This window comes from Saccostrea echinata, unplaced genomic scaffold, assembly GCF_033153115.1.
Source record: "Saccostrea echinata isolate AGI-Se365-2 ecotype Australia unplaced genomic scaffold, CSIRO_AGI_Sech_v1 ptg000025l, whole genome shotgun sequence".
NCBI lineage: Eukaryota > Metazoa > Mollusca > Bivalvia > Ostreida > Ostreidae > Saccostrea > Saccostrea echinata.
In genome coordinates this window covers 14121132-14139918 of record NW_026889774.1, presented here as the reverse complement: position 1 = coordinate 14139918, position 18787 = coordinate 14121132, and the positions used below count along the sequence as shown (strand labels likewise).

Sequence of the window (18787 nt, the reverse complement as noted above, 5' to 3'; positions counted from 1 at the left end):
TGATATCAAAAAGCCTGGACTTTAATTTATCGTGTGGAATGGTTGTATATAAAGTTGAAAAGTCGTAAGTTTTTATGTTGTTGATTTTGGTAAAATTTTGTGATTTAAAATTTTCCAAAAGTTCCATGGAATTTTTAAGTATCCACATCTGATTTAACCACTTCTCGAATATATAGTTTCACAGTACTCCTGAAGTTTCTCCTTCACTGCTGTTAATATTTTAGTGAGGAATAAAGAAAGAGGCTTGGTAGAACATTTACTGGAACCCGCTAAGTATCTTTGTTTGTTAGGATTTGTATGAAGTTTCAGAATCAAATATAAATATGGTAATTCAAATTCATTTTGGTTGTTGGGAATATTAAAAATATTCCAGTTTGTTCAAATCATGTCCCAGGGGATAGTGAGACTACAATAGATATGGAAGCACCCTCAGGTTATATAGAATCAAGTTTGTTCAAAACATGACCTCAAGGGGTCGGATGGGGCCACAATGGGCGTTCAAAGTTTTACATTAAAATGCACAGGAAAAATCTTTTTAAATCTTTTTCTCAAGAACAGCAAAGCTTTGATTAGTTATAATGAAATGGAAGCATCCTCGGGTAGTGTAGAATCAAATTTTTCAAATCATGACTCCCAGGGGAAGAGTGGGGCCACAATAGGGGATCAAAGTTACACAAAAGAATATAGAAGATGTATCAATAAATTTTTTTTCTCAAGAACATCAAAGCTAGGATGTCATATTGATTCAGAAGCATCCTCAGGTAGTGTTAACGTTCAAATAATGTCCCCTAGAATAGGACAAGCCCCCCCCCCCCCCAAAAAAAATAAAACAACCTTGCAATACCATACTGATTTTTGCCAAAATGCTCAGGTGAGCGATGTTGCCTATGGAAGCAAAATAAAATTCTCAAGGATCTGCATATGTCAAAATACAAGTGATATCAAATCACTATAATATAAATTACTAAGTGAGATCAAATGATATATTATAAGGTGGGCTAAAGTGCTAAAAATGAAAAGAATATTGAACAAAAGAAGTTCAGAATTATATCTTGACAATAAACTCTTCAAATTTTGCTCAATAATAATGGTTCTATTTAGGACTTGAAAGATACATACCCCTGATCTTCCTCCACCGAGACAGTCATTCACACCATCCAAATTCAGGTCGGCGTTACAGTTTATACCAAACAATTCATGATCGGAATAATGTCTCCATAATTCTTTCCCGTTTCTGCCATCAAGGGCAATCATGCCACCAAAGCAAGGATACGTACCGTTAAAATAGATATCACAAACAATTCTCGGTATAAAATATCCATCCACGCCTGTTGCAAAACCAAATGCAATGTCCAGAATTCCATCTTGATTAACATCTAATAATCTAAACGCGGATTCAGTAAGCAGCTTTGGTAATGATGTTATCCACACATCTTCAACCTCAATATGGTTACATCCTTTAATATTTAACTTTTCGATATAAATTTCTTTCGGTATTTTTTTTAAATGAATTTTTTTCTGCAAGAAGTCAACAAATACAAGCGTCAGGATGATGACAGAAATGCTACAGATCAAAAGGATTATATTTCGAAGATTTATTCCTTTGTATGAAGTGGACTTTTTATTTTTGGGGAAAACGAACATTTTTGGTAAATTGTTGCTTTTTGCCGGATTTTCCTGAAAAACTTCGTCTTTCTCTACATCTCTTTGCGTCTGCCAGTTTCTTAGATTTGGTGGGAGTTCACAACTTTCCGCAAAATTTCCACCCGATTTGTCTGTTTTGTTTTCTTTTGCATGCTTTGAATTGGAATATGAATGAGCTGAAAGAAAAAAAATCTTAATATATATGTAGCTTAAATAAAATACACATTTGGAAATTATGAATTAGCTGATGGGATCCCGAAAAGCTATTTCAAATTTTTGATATTCAGTCAAGCCTTAGATGTACTGAGATATGGTTTAATTTGACCCCACTAAATGTTTTCAACAAGGAAAATATTTAACAATAGACCCATGAGTCATAAAGCTCATCTGATTAAACTCAGACCTAATTTTTAGAGAAAAAACTTTTTTTCTCCTTATCCCTACAAATATTGTGGCCACCATAGTTTAAAAGGCTCAGGACATAAGGATGTTTTAAGGATGAAAATTTAAGATGCCAAAATATTTTTTTGAAAAAAAAAATCACTATTCAGTGGGGATGGCAATCGAATACAAAATTGGTTAACCGCAAGACGTTCCGACCGATTAGTCGGTTAATCGTATCAAAATGCACATGTTTTTAGTAGCCTAAAAAACTTTGAAAGTTTGAAACTTTCTGTTTATCTTGATCTGGAAACTACTTGTTCATGTATTTTATTTCAATTTTAATAGACAAGAAAAAGACTAGGGTTGCTCTTAGATGGACACCCAAGGGAAAAAAATAGAGGCCGGCCAAAGGAGTCATGGAGAAGAACTGTCCTCAAAGACCTGAAGAGCAGAGGTCAGACCATATGGAGACAACACCACGAGCAGCTGCAGATCGAGCCAGATGGAAATCCCTTGTAGCCGCCTCAAGCACCTGATTGAGTGAGTGAGACAAGAAAAAATTAAGGAAAACATGAAACATGCATGCCTGTAAATTCAGACATTGATAATTTTCCAGAGTCACACAAGTTCATTCTGCATTATCACTATAATCAAGACTATGTTTGAACTTACACTTAATTTACAATGTTAGTCTTATAATATAATTTAATAGATAACGGCAAAAGTTAGACATACTAATTCAGTGCTCAACGGTGATTAATTCTATTTAAGAAGTACAGGACTGTCGGGGGTAAGGGCATAGTGTTTTTAAAAACAGTAATTAACACTTCGCATACTTACCAACCATCCTGAGAGACATAATTAGCTCCAAATTAGCTTAAATAGATATCTGGAAAAGCTTAATTATCAACTTGTATGCAGAGGTTTCCTTTTATTTTTTCCGACTAACCGATTACAGATTTTATAACCGATTACCATCGTTCCGACCGAGTAATCGGTTAACCGGTTACAAATTGCCATCCCTACTATTCAGTAGGGGGGGGGGGCTTTATTTACAAATTTACACTTCATTATCTATCATCCTTTTTGTTATAACACTGATTGGTATATGCACTGCGTTGACAGATCTACGTGTTGTTTATCTCCATGTAGAATACTTACACATATTGACTAAATATTTCCAGATAATTATCTATTAGTATTTCTTCTTTTTTAAAATATTCTTAAAAATGATAAAATAAAACCAACCTAATGGGAAAGGGGGTGTATATATTAACGAAAGTCGTGATAGGCTTTTTAAAGGTTTATCATAAATCAAAGTGGAGGCACCAAACTTCGATGAACATTTGATTTCGTAGATCGACTTAACAACAAAATCCAAGAAAATTGGCGTTCCACGAATAAAGATGAAACCACAGTATTTTGTATGCTGTTGAACCTTTCCTTTGCGTCGATTTGGTCCTTCCCTTTGCTCAGTACCAAATCTCATGGTTCTTAGGAAAAGTTTTCCAACATACATTTATCCTATGCATCCAAATTTTGGGAAGGAACATGAATTGAGTATTTTGTTAGGCAAGTGCTCCATCTAAAGTCATCCCCACCACGCCCCCCCCCCTCCTTTAGTTTTAGCTCATCTGAGCCTAAGGTTCAAGTAAGCTTTTAATCCTGATCAAAATCTCTGTCAATATTGTTGTCTTTGTCGTTAAGTTTTCAGAATATCATCTCAAGAACTACTGGTCCAATTTTAACAAAACTTCCTCAAAGTGTCCTTTGGTAAAGTGGATTAAAGTTTGTTCAAATGAAGGGTCAAGCTCATTTTAAGGAGAGATAAGAATGGCTAAAAATTTCCAAAACTTTCCTCTCAAGAACCAATGCGTCAGAAAAGTTTAAACATATTTGAAAGCTTCATTACATAGTGTAGATTTATTTGTCCAAAACATGATCCTCCAGGGAAAGGGGGGGGCATAAGAGGAGTTAAAAGTTTAACATGGGAACCTTAAAATCCGAGGTCCCGTGTCACGGCAGGCGTTGGCACGATAAAGATCCCTCACTGCTCAATGGCCCTGAGTGCCGAGTAAAGGTCAAAATTTGAAGCCCTTCACCGGTTATGGTGACGTCTCTATATGAGTGAAAAATTCTCGAATGGGACGTTAAACAACATACAATCAATCAATCAATCATTACGCAGTGTGGAATAAATATTGTTCTTACAAAACAATACTCCTTCCGTTTTATCCGATTTTGAATAAGACATCATGAGTACATATTACTAAGATACATTATTCTGTTTATCTTCTTTGATTTCCTTGAACAATGTTGCCAACGTTACTAAAAAGATACATTCAAACCTTTTATCTGAAACTAGATGGGTGGTAAAAGTGGTAAAGTTTAAGATATCAGATGATTCGAGATAACCTTGAATTATACATGATATAGGTGGATTCTGGAAACCACAGGAACCCCTATTTGACCCCTAGGGTGAACAAGAAAATTTTAAACTTTATTGCAAATCTTTAGGACACTACCAACTATCATCCAAAAGAATATTAGGCTACTGTGTAAAATGTTACAGGAGTTCTGGGAACCAGGGATTATAGCATAAAATCATCATTTTCAACCCCATTTGACCCCCAGGGTGAAAATGAATATTCCTAAACCTTATTGCACATTTGCAGACACCATCAACCATCTCCCAAAAGATGATAAGGCTACTGTACTGGGTAAAATGTTAGAGGAGTTCTGGGAACAAGGGGCCTTTTGCATGGAAAGCGCTATTTTTCGACCCCCATTTGACCCCGTGGTGAAAATGAAAATTCCTTAACCTCATTTCACATCTACAGGACACCACCAATCAACTCCTAAAAGAGGATTAGGCTACTGTGTAAAATGTAAGAGGAGGTCTGAAAACCAGGTCTTAGTAGAAAAACATCATTTTCGACTCAAATTTGACCCCCATGGTGATAAATGAAAATTCTGAAATCCTATTGCACATCTACAGGACACCACCAATCATCTTCAAAAAGATGATTAATCTACTGCGTAAAATGTTATAGGAGTTCTGGGAACCAGGGTGTTTTTGTATAAAAAATTTTTCGACCCCAGTTTCGCCTCCAGGATGAAAATGAAAATTCCATCTTATTTCACATCTATAGGACTCCACCAATCATCTTTGAAAAGATGATTAGTCAACTGCGTAAAATGTGATAAGAGTTCTCGGAACCAGGGTGTTTTTGTATTAAAAAACGTCATTTTTTGATCCCCATTTGTTCCCAATGGAAAAAAAAATGAAAATTTCGAAACCTTATTGCACATCACCAGAACACAGCCGATCATTTTCCAAAAGATGATTAGTCTACTGCATAAAATGTAATAGGATTTCTCAGAACTAGTTTTTTTTGTATAACCTGGTGAAAATAAAAAATCCTTAACCTTATTGCACATCTACAGGACACCACCTATCATCATCCAAAAGATGATTAGGCTACTGCGTAAAATGTAAGACGAGTTCTGGGAACCAGGTTTTTGTGGGGAAAAAAGTCAGTTTTGGCCCCAGTTTTGCCCCTGGGGTAATATTTAAAATTCCAAAACTTTACTGCACATCTACCATATTCCAGAAGATTAATTGATTACTGCTTAAAATAAAAGAGGAGTTTGAGGAAGAAGAAAGTGTGACAGACGGATGTACGGACCAAGGTAACATTAATATATACCCGAACTTTCTTTAGAAATTGCGGGTATAAAAAGAAATCCTCTAGCAACCATTAATTGTGGAGCGACAATATGTTCAGTGAGAGTACAGAACTGTAGGCAATAAGGCGACAGTACATTATTTTTCAGTCGGCAACAATATGTGCAAACAGAATAAGTGATGCACAGGACGTCAATATGTACCGTCACATATATATCAGTGTGACTTTAAGATCAATTCAAGAAAAAAAAAATGGTGTTGCATTCCTCCTTTAAGAAACGAGCAACCATCTGTCCAAAATTTATAGTAGACTCAGAGACCGTAAAAATGAACTTTTCCCCTAAAAAGAACGTGACATTTTTAAATTCTCTGATTAATTGTCGTTTTAAAACCAAATTCGGTGTGTTGCAACGAAAGCACGGTGATACATAGCTATGACCATGAAAACAGTTAGGAACTGATGCGTTTTGGTTTGATCCTGGTTTTCGGCGAAATATTTTTTTATAGACTATTCATTGTTTAGTTTTATTTTATTTACTGATTGATGGAATTTGAATTTGATTCTGTTGCAGCGAGAGCAAATGAAATTCTTGTCACCCACTTTTTATTTTATACATTTACATTAACTATAACATTTCAATTTTTTTCTCCCATTTTTTCCATGTAACATAACGTTTTGCTAACTGCATGAAATATATGGAAATAACGAACAGTATTCAAGCTCAAAAGTCCATTAAACAATACAAAATAGGAGCAGAGCAAACACGGACCTCTAAACATCAGAGGTGGGATCAGGTGCCATGGAGGAGTGAGCATCCCCTGCCGACCGGTCACACCCGCCGTGTGCTCCTTGTCATGATCGGGAAATAACGGAAAAATCCGTCGAAAATTCAGTGTGTAAATAATGGCCTAACAATTAGTATGAAAAACGTCAGTCAGCATTTGACTCAATGATAAATTGTATTTGCTGACAAGGTCATTGTATCGACCATAGAACTTACGAAATGATGACTTTAAACGAGACAGCTGATATTCTTGTTTCATCAACTTGTTTGTCAATAATTTACCTCGTTTTAGAAATTGTTCATACGTAGAGCATGCTCTTGCGTATCGAATCAACTGAGAGATATATACCCCGTATGCAGGTGATGAAGGTATATTGCTGCATAAGTAAGGGAAGTTGACGATTGAAAAGTTAAAGTCATCACGTTTATCATAAAGCTTGGTTGTTAGATTACCATTAAAGTCTTTTTCAAGTAAAATATCCAAATATGAAACAGATGTGTCAGACTCTGTGGTATCCTTTATCTCAAGCTCACCAGGATATATCGTATCGACATAAGAATGAAAATAGCCATTGTTAATTGACAATACATCGTCGATATATCTAAATGTCGAGTTGAAGGCCACACCAAGTGTTCTCTTCTTTTCACGTACAAGATTTTGGACAAATTCTGCTTCATATGAATACAAAAAAAGGTCTGCTAATAACGGGGCGCAATTGGTACCCATGGGAATTCCAATAGATTGTTGGAAGACCTGGTCTCCAAAAACCACATAGATATTGTCAATCAGAAACTCAAGCATCGTTTTAATGTCAACTTCAGAGTACTTGTGTGTACAATCAGAATTTTTTTTTAACAAAATAATTTTGCAAATGACCAATGACAAGGTAAGTATATTTACGAGTTCCATTTTTATTGAAAAAGCAGCTGTCAATTATATCAAAAAGCCTGGACTTTAATTTATCGTGGGGAATGGTTGTGTATAAAGTAGAAAAGTCATAAGTTTTTAAGCTGTTGATTTTGGTAAAATCTGGCGATTTCAAATTTTCCAAAAGTTCCTTGGAATTTTTAAGTATCCACATCTGATTTACACCACTTCTCGAATATATTGTTGCACAGTACTCTTGAAGTTTCTCCTTCACTGCTGTTAATATCTTAGTGAGGAGTAAAGAAAGAGGCTTGGTAGAACATTTACTGGAACCCCCTATGTATCTTTGTTTGTAAGGATTTTTATGAAGTTTCGGAATCCAATATAAATATGGTAATTCAAATTCATTTTGGTTGTTTGGAATATTAAAAATAATCAAAACTGACATATGATTTTCCTCCTTAGAAAGGGAACTACGAGTATAAGTTGGATTACCACTTGTAGAATTAAATCCAAGTTCCTCTAAAATACATTTAATATAATGAGCCTTACAAACAAAGACAATGTTGTTACCTGCTTTGTCAGCAGGGACCAGTACGTACTGATCATGTAATCTATCTAATTCTTTTTTCACATCATTCCTAAAGTCTGCTGAGCTGTGGTTAACCGACCAAATCGTCTTTAACCATGTTTGATCCTTACACATGATGACTGCAGATCATCAAATACACCCATCTTTTAAGAAAGTGACATTGAGAAAAAATTGCACATACACTTTTCGGGCATAGGTGCCCCTTGAAACCCTTTTTAACACTGAGTATCGTTGTAACCTCGCGAATATCTAACATATATATAGCTCTTTTGCGATGAAGCCAAGAAAGCTCTAAGTCTCGCGTTATTTTCAGGGCATAACAATATTGCTCACGCTAGTGACAATCGAATGATTCGAACAATGAGTAACCGAAAGCACAATGCATTGCCAGAGTTTACACCCCAGAAAGCAAGTCATCTTATAGGAATATTTAGACTTCCAAACTAAGATATTTCACCAGGAATTCTTTCTTTTATGTCCTTTACAATCAGTAGTGATCGGTTTATTGTATTTTAAAGCACATTGTGTCCAGCTAATTAACGTTTCCTACCTCCACAGCGAAGGAGTTCCGTTAAATTAAGTAATCGCGTGTAGTTTGGTAATGACGCTACTTGGGTATTACGGGATGTAAATATCAGTGTTTTGATAGCACAGTAGGTTTATTAATTTGGAGTGGAACGATCAGAAACATTCTGCAAATTAGCTTACTAAGACTGGATATAAATTACATTCGAGTAGAATATCTTGCATATAGCATAACCCAACTACACTTGTTTACAACTATAAAGTGCGTGTCGTGAGTTAAAACATATCAAATAATACTGACAAAAGATGGTTATCATATCCTCAGACATACATAATTCAACTACATGCAGGTCAAAATAAGAAGATTAATGTGAAGACGCCCAGCAATGACGATAAAAAACATGTACTCACGATCAACATATTGGTTTGGATGGAGCGGTAACCTGCAATGAGAGAAAAAACACACTCATTCTCTTCTTCAGTATTTGAGACGCATCGATTATTTCCTACGCACATCAAACATATTGCTGTCACAGATTTACGATCAATCTTTTTTATATTCAATGTTCAAAGAAAGCTATCAGATATTTTGCCGTGGAAGATTTATTTGCCCGCAAAATCAATGGGTAGATAGAATTTTATGTACCCCGAAGGTACGTCAATTATTAAAATAATCAACGACATATAAAATATTATCTGCTATTTCACCAAATGAAAAAAATAAGGCAACTTAATATTTCAGAACCTCTCTTATAAAGGGGCAATTGTATTCTAAAAATCGAAAAACAGTGTACCGAAAAATGTCCGAAAATATGGAAACTGTACGTGTATTTAAGGAAGCTCTAAGCACTGCACACTAAAGAGTACGGTACTATTTGTAGGGTAGTTTTATTGAGTTAGAGTGCCCTTAGAAGAAAAATAGAATAAATGGGAATCTCAAGTTAATGACACAATTTGTTATGAATTAAGGACAGACGATACGTTCCTCAACAATATATAATTTTTTTCTAAGATTTTGTCATTGAAATATTGCTACTTTAACATGTTTACTCACAAAAAATTGAAGTATCTTACCAGGAATTTGTGCAAGATACCAGAGGATAATTTTTCTTATATAATCCTTTTGGAAAAAAATTAATTTGACAATATCAATTCTTTTAGAGCTTGGTCTTAATAAAGACAATTAGAAACTGGTTTAGAAATCAGAAGGTAATTAAAATTTTGAATATTTTTCATACTTTACGAAGATATACATAACAGATATTTGAGGAACGTATCATCTGACCTTAAAGTATTCTTAATGTTATGTTAGACCAAGATTAAGTAAGTGAATACATCATTTCCATTGATTTTCCCGATGTAAGTAAACAACAGTGATTTCTGTTCACAGATAGTTCATTGTCTTTGAACATTTTTCCTGCAGAAATAGGGCAGGTACCCTATGTTGAAAATGAACTAGATACACTAAAAATGTGCACCTTTATATGATATATTTTTTTCAAAGTCCAAAAAGCATTTTTGATTATAGTGTTTAGAGCTTCCTTAAGATGATAAAATAACATGTGTCAGGAGTTATCTATATTTTTGTAGAATACATAATTAAGCTTTGTCAATGACAATGACAGTGAATTTATTCTCATAAATTGACATTAAGTACAGTGCAGAGAAAGATTACAGATAAAGTTAAATATATGTTCATGCGTAAAAATGAAATAAAGTACCAAGACAAAATACTTACAATGAGCAAACCAGGAGAGCCAAACCTCTCAGTGATATTTTTTACAAAAATAAATTTACACAGTTTTATAATTTTAACTGTATTTTTTTTAAATGTTGATCAAATTTATACACATTTGGATATAAATAGTACTTTGATATTAATGATAATCTTGATTTCAAAATAAATGATTCATTACAATTAAATAAGTAATGATATTCATCACCAATTTCATTTTTGGAACATAACTTACAAATTCTATTTTCTCGTGGTACATTTTGCCTTCTCCCAACTTCAATCGGTAATTCATTATTACAAGTTCTAAACCTACAAATATTTCCAATACTTACAGGCAAATATATTAAATACGTTTCTAAACAAAATGAATTTTTATATAATTATTCTATAATTTATAGACTTTTAGATGAATTAAACATTTCACTGTACCATGACTGTTTAACCTGATCGTACAGAGTGTTAAAAACTACCTTCTTTAACTGGTTGGAAGTTTGCCAGATATAAGAAAGCCCAATCATTCAGTATAATAGATTTGATAAAGTTACACTGTGGATTATTGTAGTTCTTTAAAACACTTAACAGATTTGATGATAATTTATCATCTTGTAAAAAAGATCATTTACACCAAAAACTTATCATTCTTACCTTTACATATTAAATGAAATAAGGTATCTACCTAATTCACTGTATACCATAAAATTTGGTGTAGATGATTTTACATGCATAATATGTTAACAACATTTTAAATGCAATTTTTCAAGTAATGGTGACCGATTATAACCCCGTACTTCACATCAATTATATGGAATATTTTCTATGTTGGATTCACTAATTCAGATGCAGTATATATATATTCTCATATTTACCGTTATTTGATTATGCACATCTGATTACAATGTAGAAAAAGGTAAGGCAGACATTTCTGAAACATGTATCATCAGGTCTTATGGACCCTCTGATATATTTCAGAATAAACTTTATTTAATAACAATTTGAATAATTTATACTTTTTTTTATTATCAATATTTAATTTCCATTTGACATCTTACAGAGCTTTCCTCATTTAACCCTTTCTTTATTTTGCAAAGAACCGTTTACACTTATTTTTCCCCGGTGATAATTTGTTGGAGATATCCTAAGGGTATAACACCCGGGACTGCTGCATATATTTTGTAGCAGTTGGATCCTGAGTATCAGCAACTGAAGCGAGTTTCCCCAAGACGGACAATAACTTCAACCTAAAGAATACCATGTAACCCAGGAAGATCGGTCACGTGACGAGCTCCGAGACGGGCGTGATTATGTGGGCTCTGTCTTTTTTACAAAATATTCTATTAAACTCGGGATTTTAATCGAGTTTTTGCACTATTAAGTGCTATTCTGTTTTTAGCTCACCTCGACGAAGTCGAAATGAGCTTATGCTATACCCCCGGCGTTGGCGTCCCAGTCAAAGTTTCAGGAGCAAGTCTATTCCCAAGTAACTATAAGCCCTACCTGGACCAAACTTGCATGGATGATGCATCTAGGGATGGACTTATCCAGACTTGTTTCGGATGCTGGACTTGACCTACATTTTCCAGATGAGTGACAAGATTAAAGTTTTTGGAGCAGGTCCATTCAAAAGTAACTATAAGCCCTACCTGGACCAAACTTGCATGGATGATGCATCTAGGGATGGACACTATCAGACTTGCTTCGGATGCTGGATCTGACCTACATTTTCTAGATGACTGACCAGGGCAAAATTTTTGGAGCCGGTCCATTCCCAAGTAACCAGAAGCCCTACCTGGACCAAACTTGCATGGATGATGCATCTAGGGATGGACATTAGCAGACCTGCTTCGGATGCTGGACCTGACCTACATTTTCCAGATGAGTGACCAGATTAAAGTTTTTGGAGCAGGTCCATTCCCAAGTAACTACAAGCCCTATCTGGACCAAACTGGCATGGATGATGCATCTAGGGATGGACACTAGCAGACCCGCTTCGGATGCCGGATCTGACCTACATTTTCCAGATGAGTGACCAGATTAAAGTTTTTGGTGCAGGTCCATTCCCAAGTAACTGTAAGTCCTATCTGGACCAAACTTGCATGGATGATGCATCTAGCGATGGACACTACCAGACTTGCTACGGATGCTGGATCTGACCTACATTTTCCAGATGAGTGACCAGGTTAAAGTTTTTGGAGCAGATCCATTCCCAAGTAACCAGAAGCCCTACCTGGAACAAATTAAACTTGCATGGATGATGCATCTAGGGATGGACATTAGCAGACCTGCTTCGGATGCTGGATCTGATCTACATTTTCCAGATGAATGAATTATAGCCATACTTTAACAAAATTAGCAGGGATGATGTATCTAGGGATGGACACTTCTAGACTTGCTTTGGATGCTGAATATGACCTATATTTTCCAGATGAGTGAACAGGATAATTTTTGTAGTAGCTCTATGATTATATGGCTTGTTATGACTAAGCTTGCATGGATGGTGCTTCTAAGGATGGACACTTCCAGTCTTGCTTCAGATGTTGGAACTGGCCTACATTTTCGTGATTAGTGAACAAGTAAAAGTTTTTGGAGTAGGTCCATTCTCAAGTACCTACAAGTCCTACTTAAACCAAACTTGCATTGATATTGATCCTGGGATGCACACAAACTAGGAAAAAAATTTGATGTGAGATTTCCAGGTACTGAAAGATTTCATTCGTCGAGGTGAGCTTAGTAATCTTTGATTACCTATGTTTTGTGTATATGTTAAATTACCTTTCTTCATATTTTTGTGTATTATTGAATGATTCAGTGATTTCTTCATTTTTCCATTGTGTATATAATTTTGTTTACCCCGTTATCGAGTGTACGGGTGAGTAACTTCTCATTTGTGTTTACCTGTCTGATCAGCGTGATCATTGTGATCACTGAACAATGGATAACAAGACAGATAAACCGATGTATTTCAAAAACAGTAAATTGCTTGCTGACAACCAAACTATAATAGACTATGATATTCTTCAGTCAGTTATAAGGAGTGTTGGAGGCAATGTGAAATGTCTACAACTAGATAGAGATCTTTGGCGTATCTACTTAACAAAGAATGCAGACAAAAACTGCTTCGCGAGGGTTTCCAGTTCAAAAACCAAACCGTTTCAGTGTACGTTTCAAACCCATTTTCTTCTGGTGCTATGAATCCAAGTGATCCTTTGCTGAAAGAAACAGTGTCTGGTATTCCTCTGTCAGTACAAGACACAGAAATCATAAAAATACTACATGGTTTCAATGTTGAACTTTAAAGTAAACTACTTTATAAAAATACAAGAAATCCAGTTACAGAAAAAATGACCAGCGTTCTTAACGGTAATCGTTTCGTGTATATTGTACCGTTATCTGAAGAAACCCTTTTGCCTAGGATTGTATACTGTGTCGGTCACAATGCCGTATCTATCACTACGGTCAAAATAAGTCAAAATAAGATATAAAATGTAAAAACTGTTGGGAAACCGGCCATCATGCGCGCAACTGCAAAAATGAACAACGATGTAAAGTGTGCAAGCATGCAGGCCATGAACCAGGCTCGGAGGACTGTCAATACCACGGGAAACAAAATGATCGTGTCGTGGCTTTCCACGACCATAAAAATGTTCTTTCAAATTTCTATACAACAGATATAAAAGTCAACAGTGAGACCCAAAGATTCGCCAAACACGCATTCCAGTCACGAGGGGTGATCAAAAAGTTCGCCAACTAATTGAATTGCTTCCATAAAAAGATATAAAATTAGATTTCAGTGTTTATATTTTTTAAACTAGTCCTATCCGATTTTAATGCACATCTTCCAACGTTCTGCCCATGCGTGAATCACGTGATCCAGGCAGTCACGTGACATGCTCCGTAGCCTGCTGTTCACAGAAGCTTAAAGATTTTTCCGAGTCTTATATTTCTTTCCCTGAAAGTTATTTTTAATAACAAGAACAGTCCATTTATCAGAAATGGCTTTGTTTCGGCAATAGGATGGGTGGATAAGGATATCCTTTCCCAGAATGAGCATGGTGACCATCAAAACCCGAGTCCTCTGTCTTGGGAGCGTCGTTTATCCAATGAGGATAAAGCATGGGCGCCTTCTTCTCATCATATCTGATATATTTAAAGTCTAAAGTAAACGATGTGTTAGGGATTTAATAATTATATTATTGTTAAGATATTCAACTATTTTTCGAATTGTAACTTGTAGATCTTTCGTAATGGATTGCTCAACTAAGGACACATCTTTTCCCGAGCTTGCTTTCACTGGGCAACAGAAAAAAACGTCATTTTTAACCATCTCCCTTCCTTCACTTAAACAATCAATCCAATTAATGATTGAACTTCTGGCAAGTCTTTTTTCTTCATAAACTTTGTACAAATTATTATTTGTTTCTGCAAAGGAATTTCCAAGATATACAAAAAACTTTACAGCCGTTCGTTGCTCAAGTACGACTGAGTTAACCATTTTTTGTCACAAGTCGTCTACACATAGACGTCATTTTCACATTTTGACGTCACAAACATGGAGCAAAACATCACATAACAGCTGTTAAATCTATCTAAAGAATATTTGTATGACTGTACGTGTACTATATTTCATTCTGATCCAAATTGTGGTTTTGTAAATACAGAGATAGTTTGCGAACTTTTTGGTCACCTCTCGTAACAAAAGCGTTACGCAGTGGCGACGTTATCGCCGCAGAGAGAGTAAGAACAGCGACTACTTTCCTTGAAGCAAAGCGTATTGGTGATACTGTAACAACAAATTCAACTTGGGAAGCTGAAAAGACGTGGGTCATGTAAAACATAATTGAAGCCAAATTCAGCCAAGTTGAGATGTTTCGTGAGAAAATTACAAAATGTGGATCGAAGCGACCTATGACGACTTCTGGGGAAGTGGACTCGATGAACATGCTACACTGAATACTAAACCCAAAGCATGGCTTGGCTTAAATAAGTTGGGTCAGATAATCGTGTCTGTGGCTTAGACACACCGTCAGAAGACTCGCCCTAGTCGCAGCTTCTCAGGCCCGAAACAACCTGCACGAAAAGCATCTAAAAAATATACAGCAAGAGATCACTACTTTCGTCAGTCGGCTGAAAGATGGGCCTACCAAACGCTTACGCGATAGCCTCTGTGCAGATGATGACAGCCAGCATCCTGACAGCGAGTAAGGTATCTCTGTGAACTCAGTCTAAGTAAATCTTTTATACCGAATAATGAACACTGACCTATTGATATTTTTTCCCTCAATCTAAGGGGTATGAATGATTATAAGAAACGAACAATTTTGTATGATGGGCTACAAAACCTAGATATTGATATTGTTCTCCTACAAGAAACTCACTATATTGAATCCAGGGATGGGGTCAATTACTTTAAAAAGGTAATTAATTAAAGTACAATTACTTTGACTAATTCTCTTCAATTAAATTACAATTAAATTAGAGGCTTTCTAAGATGTGTAATTAGGTCTTCCGTTTTCGACGGAAGACCTATAGTGATTCTACTGTTTCTTATTAGGTCTTCCGTTTTCAACGGAAGACCTATAGTGATTCTACTGTTTCTTATTATTATTATTTTTCATTTTTATTTTTTTGACCTTTTCAAATCGCGATATCTCAAAAACTACTCATTCGTTTTCAGCCAAATTTTCAGGAATGATGTCTTATCTCATGCCATTTTGAAATATTGAAAAAGTTTGGAAAAAGTTACTTCCGGTCGGGAATTATTACGATTTTTCACTTTTTCCACTAAAAATCTGGTCCGTGAATGTTCTCAGAAACTGTTAAAGGTAAGATTCTGAAACTTTCAGGTATGATAGAATTTGGTTTGTAGATGTGTGATGGAAACATTTCGTGTGTCGTCGTCACTTCCGGTCGTCACAGGAAGTGATTTAAAAAGGGTAATTTTTTTAACTTTTTTGTTTTTCATTATTTTTTTATGATGTTGATATGCTAAATAAAGAGTCTTACAAGAATGCTAAATATGCAATTTGTTTAAAAATTGATTAATCAATACTGTAAATATTTATCATTTTTCAATTTTAAGCGATGATGTTTGATAGCATAATGGTTAGTATGTTGAATTTTCACGTGGGCGATCCGAATTCAATCCAAAGAATGTCCGAATTTTTTTTCTCACTTTTTGGGGCTCAAATATAAGATTTTATCTTTAAGGGGGGGGGGGGGGAGGGCGCTATGTCGTTCGACGACAGAGCAGCGGTGTTTGACGGCACAATATCAGCGTGTCTTTTTACTCCCTCATAAAGAGTTTGCAGTTGAATTTTGCACTAATCAATGTGCATAGATGCAATTGTGATATGACAAAACGAGGAACACATGTTGGTACAAATGTATATGTACATGTAGCTAGATAACTATGCAATTGTATCATAAATTGGAGATTTGCCGAATTGTATTTTGAAAGTAGAATTTGTTACTTTCTCATGTTGATTGAATAACATATAGCAATTTCAAATGAGAGAAAAATAAACTTCAATGATATTTTTCTTTGATTTTAGTAGGATAATATTCCTTTATAGATGCAAGTTACTGAACATAATAGGTATCAGATTCCTTGAGCGTCATATGGCGAGAAGTGTTTTGTTGCGAAACATTCCAGTCTTTTCATTAATGTGTTACTAATCGGAATAATTCACTTTGGGGGTAAAGAGGAATATAACATGCGTAAGAAAACTTAGCGCTGCCTTTATGTTACTTGCTCGTATACGATATGTTATATGTACAGTGTGATAAATATACATTCTTAGGCTCGAAAATCAGGCTGATAGCAACATATTTTTTTTCTTTTGAATTTCATTGAAGCTATCACGTACACTTATTCAATTGAAGACGCATTCCAAAGAAAAAGCGCGAAGATTTACTCGTGACGTTTAGCGCGAAATAATGTATCTTGACTCGCCTTTCACAAATGGTCTGATGCAGTAGTGTAGAAGTACAGAAAAAGATTACACGGATATGTCTGTATTTGGAATTGCATAGAATAGAAAGTTGAATGCATAAAGAATAAAGGAAATAAACACAACAGGTTTTTTTTTTTTTATAGTTTTTATCAGTAACAGATTATTTTCTCTGCTATCAGTTATTGTTAAAACTCAAGTAACAAATCCGATGTAAATCTACTAGCACTTGCACAAAATTTAGCTGGCTAGTTTTCATCCTATAAGTCCGCACTATAAGAAAAAAAAATAACCTGCCCGACACTCGTTACTTGAGGGAATGAGTGCAAGGTAAACATCGATGATGGCTGGTACATTGCGCTAGTGTAGTGGTTTCAATATTAAAGAACAAGGTTCGCTTAGGGCCTTTTTTGGCCCTGTGAATTTCAGAAAAACTGAAACTGCTTGGTTTTAGTTGACAATGCATTAAATATTAATTAGACCTTTGATGACTGCGTATATATAAAAAATGACGTAATTTTCTGGCTACCCTATGCATTATGACGTCATGAAATGTGTCATTTTCCTCGTATCTGAAAATTTCTACAAAACAGCCAATTTTTAAAGCTATTTTTCGATATTTAATATAGGACGTAACCTCTGATCTTAAATATGCAACTATTAAATGATAGAACTATTTCTGAGGATTACAAAACCTGTTTTATTTTTTAGAATCAGAGGATGCGCTCATATTATTTCTCTTCCTTTTTTTAACTAGAATTTGCATCACTTTATTGCCTCTCTTTCGCTGTTTTGAAATATGTTAGATTCCACCGGGAAAAAAACGTCAACTTCCGGTCTATTGCTCGGCAACAGTAAACGACTGAAGTCTAAAACTTTCAGGACTGATAGTCAGTCACCAGTTTATTTGAATCGTGACAGAATCCTTGTATCGCCGTTATTTCCGGTCGTGACAGGAAGTGATGCAAAAAAGGAATGGTTAATTGTTAGCACGTTGGACGACCAGGGTTAAATCTCCAGAGTGTCTGAATTTCTGTTATCACTTTTTCAGCTTGAGTTTTCTTTTTTTCAGAATCGGACGGAAGACCTCTCATTGCTCGCAATGAGTTTCTAGTTATTAAGGTCTTCCGTTTCAGTCGGAAGACCTTATAGTGATTGTACTGTTTATTATTATTATTTTTTTTTTCCCCATTTTTTGTCCAAGCGATTTCTCAGAGATGGCTCGATGGATTTTCTTGAAACTTTCAGGGATTATGACAAATAAAATAAACTAAAAACATTTTGAAGGATTTTGCAAAATTCACTTCCGGTCGTCAGATATGTCCGATTTCCGTTTTTTCAAAAGAGTTCATGTCCGGACGTTTTCTCAGAAAGGGTAAAAGATTAAGACACCAAACTTTCAAGGATTATAGATCATGACAAGTACGTTTGTGGAACATGTTTAAATTTGTCAGCCGTCACTTCCGGTCGTCACAGGAAGTGACCAAATAAATCGAAAATTTCAACTTTTCTTATTTTAATTAATTCTCGCATCACATTATTGCATCTGTTTTGCAGTTTCGAAATATGTTGGTCTCACCGGAAACAAAAACGTCAACTTCCGGTTATAAGCGAAAAAC

At 35.2% G+C, this 18787-nt stretch overlaps 1 long non-coding RNA gene across 1 annotated transcript in view; it reads left to right on the top strand.

The window, feature by feature from the left end:
* The window catches only part of LOC133192061 (uncharacterized), a 37485-nt gene extending 25065 nt beyond the window's left edge, over positions 1 to 12420 (top strand). The window contains exons 2-3 of the long non-coding RNA XR_009721777.1: positions 11814 to 11978; positions 12106 to 12420. This is a non-coding gene — a long non-coding RNA (uncharacterized LOC133192061). The remainder of the gene's footprint in view (positions 1 to 11813; positions 11979 to 12105) is intronic.
* Positions 12421 to 18787: the final 6367 nt, after the last annotated feature.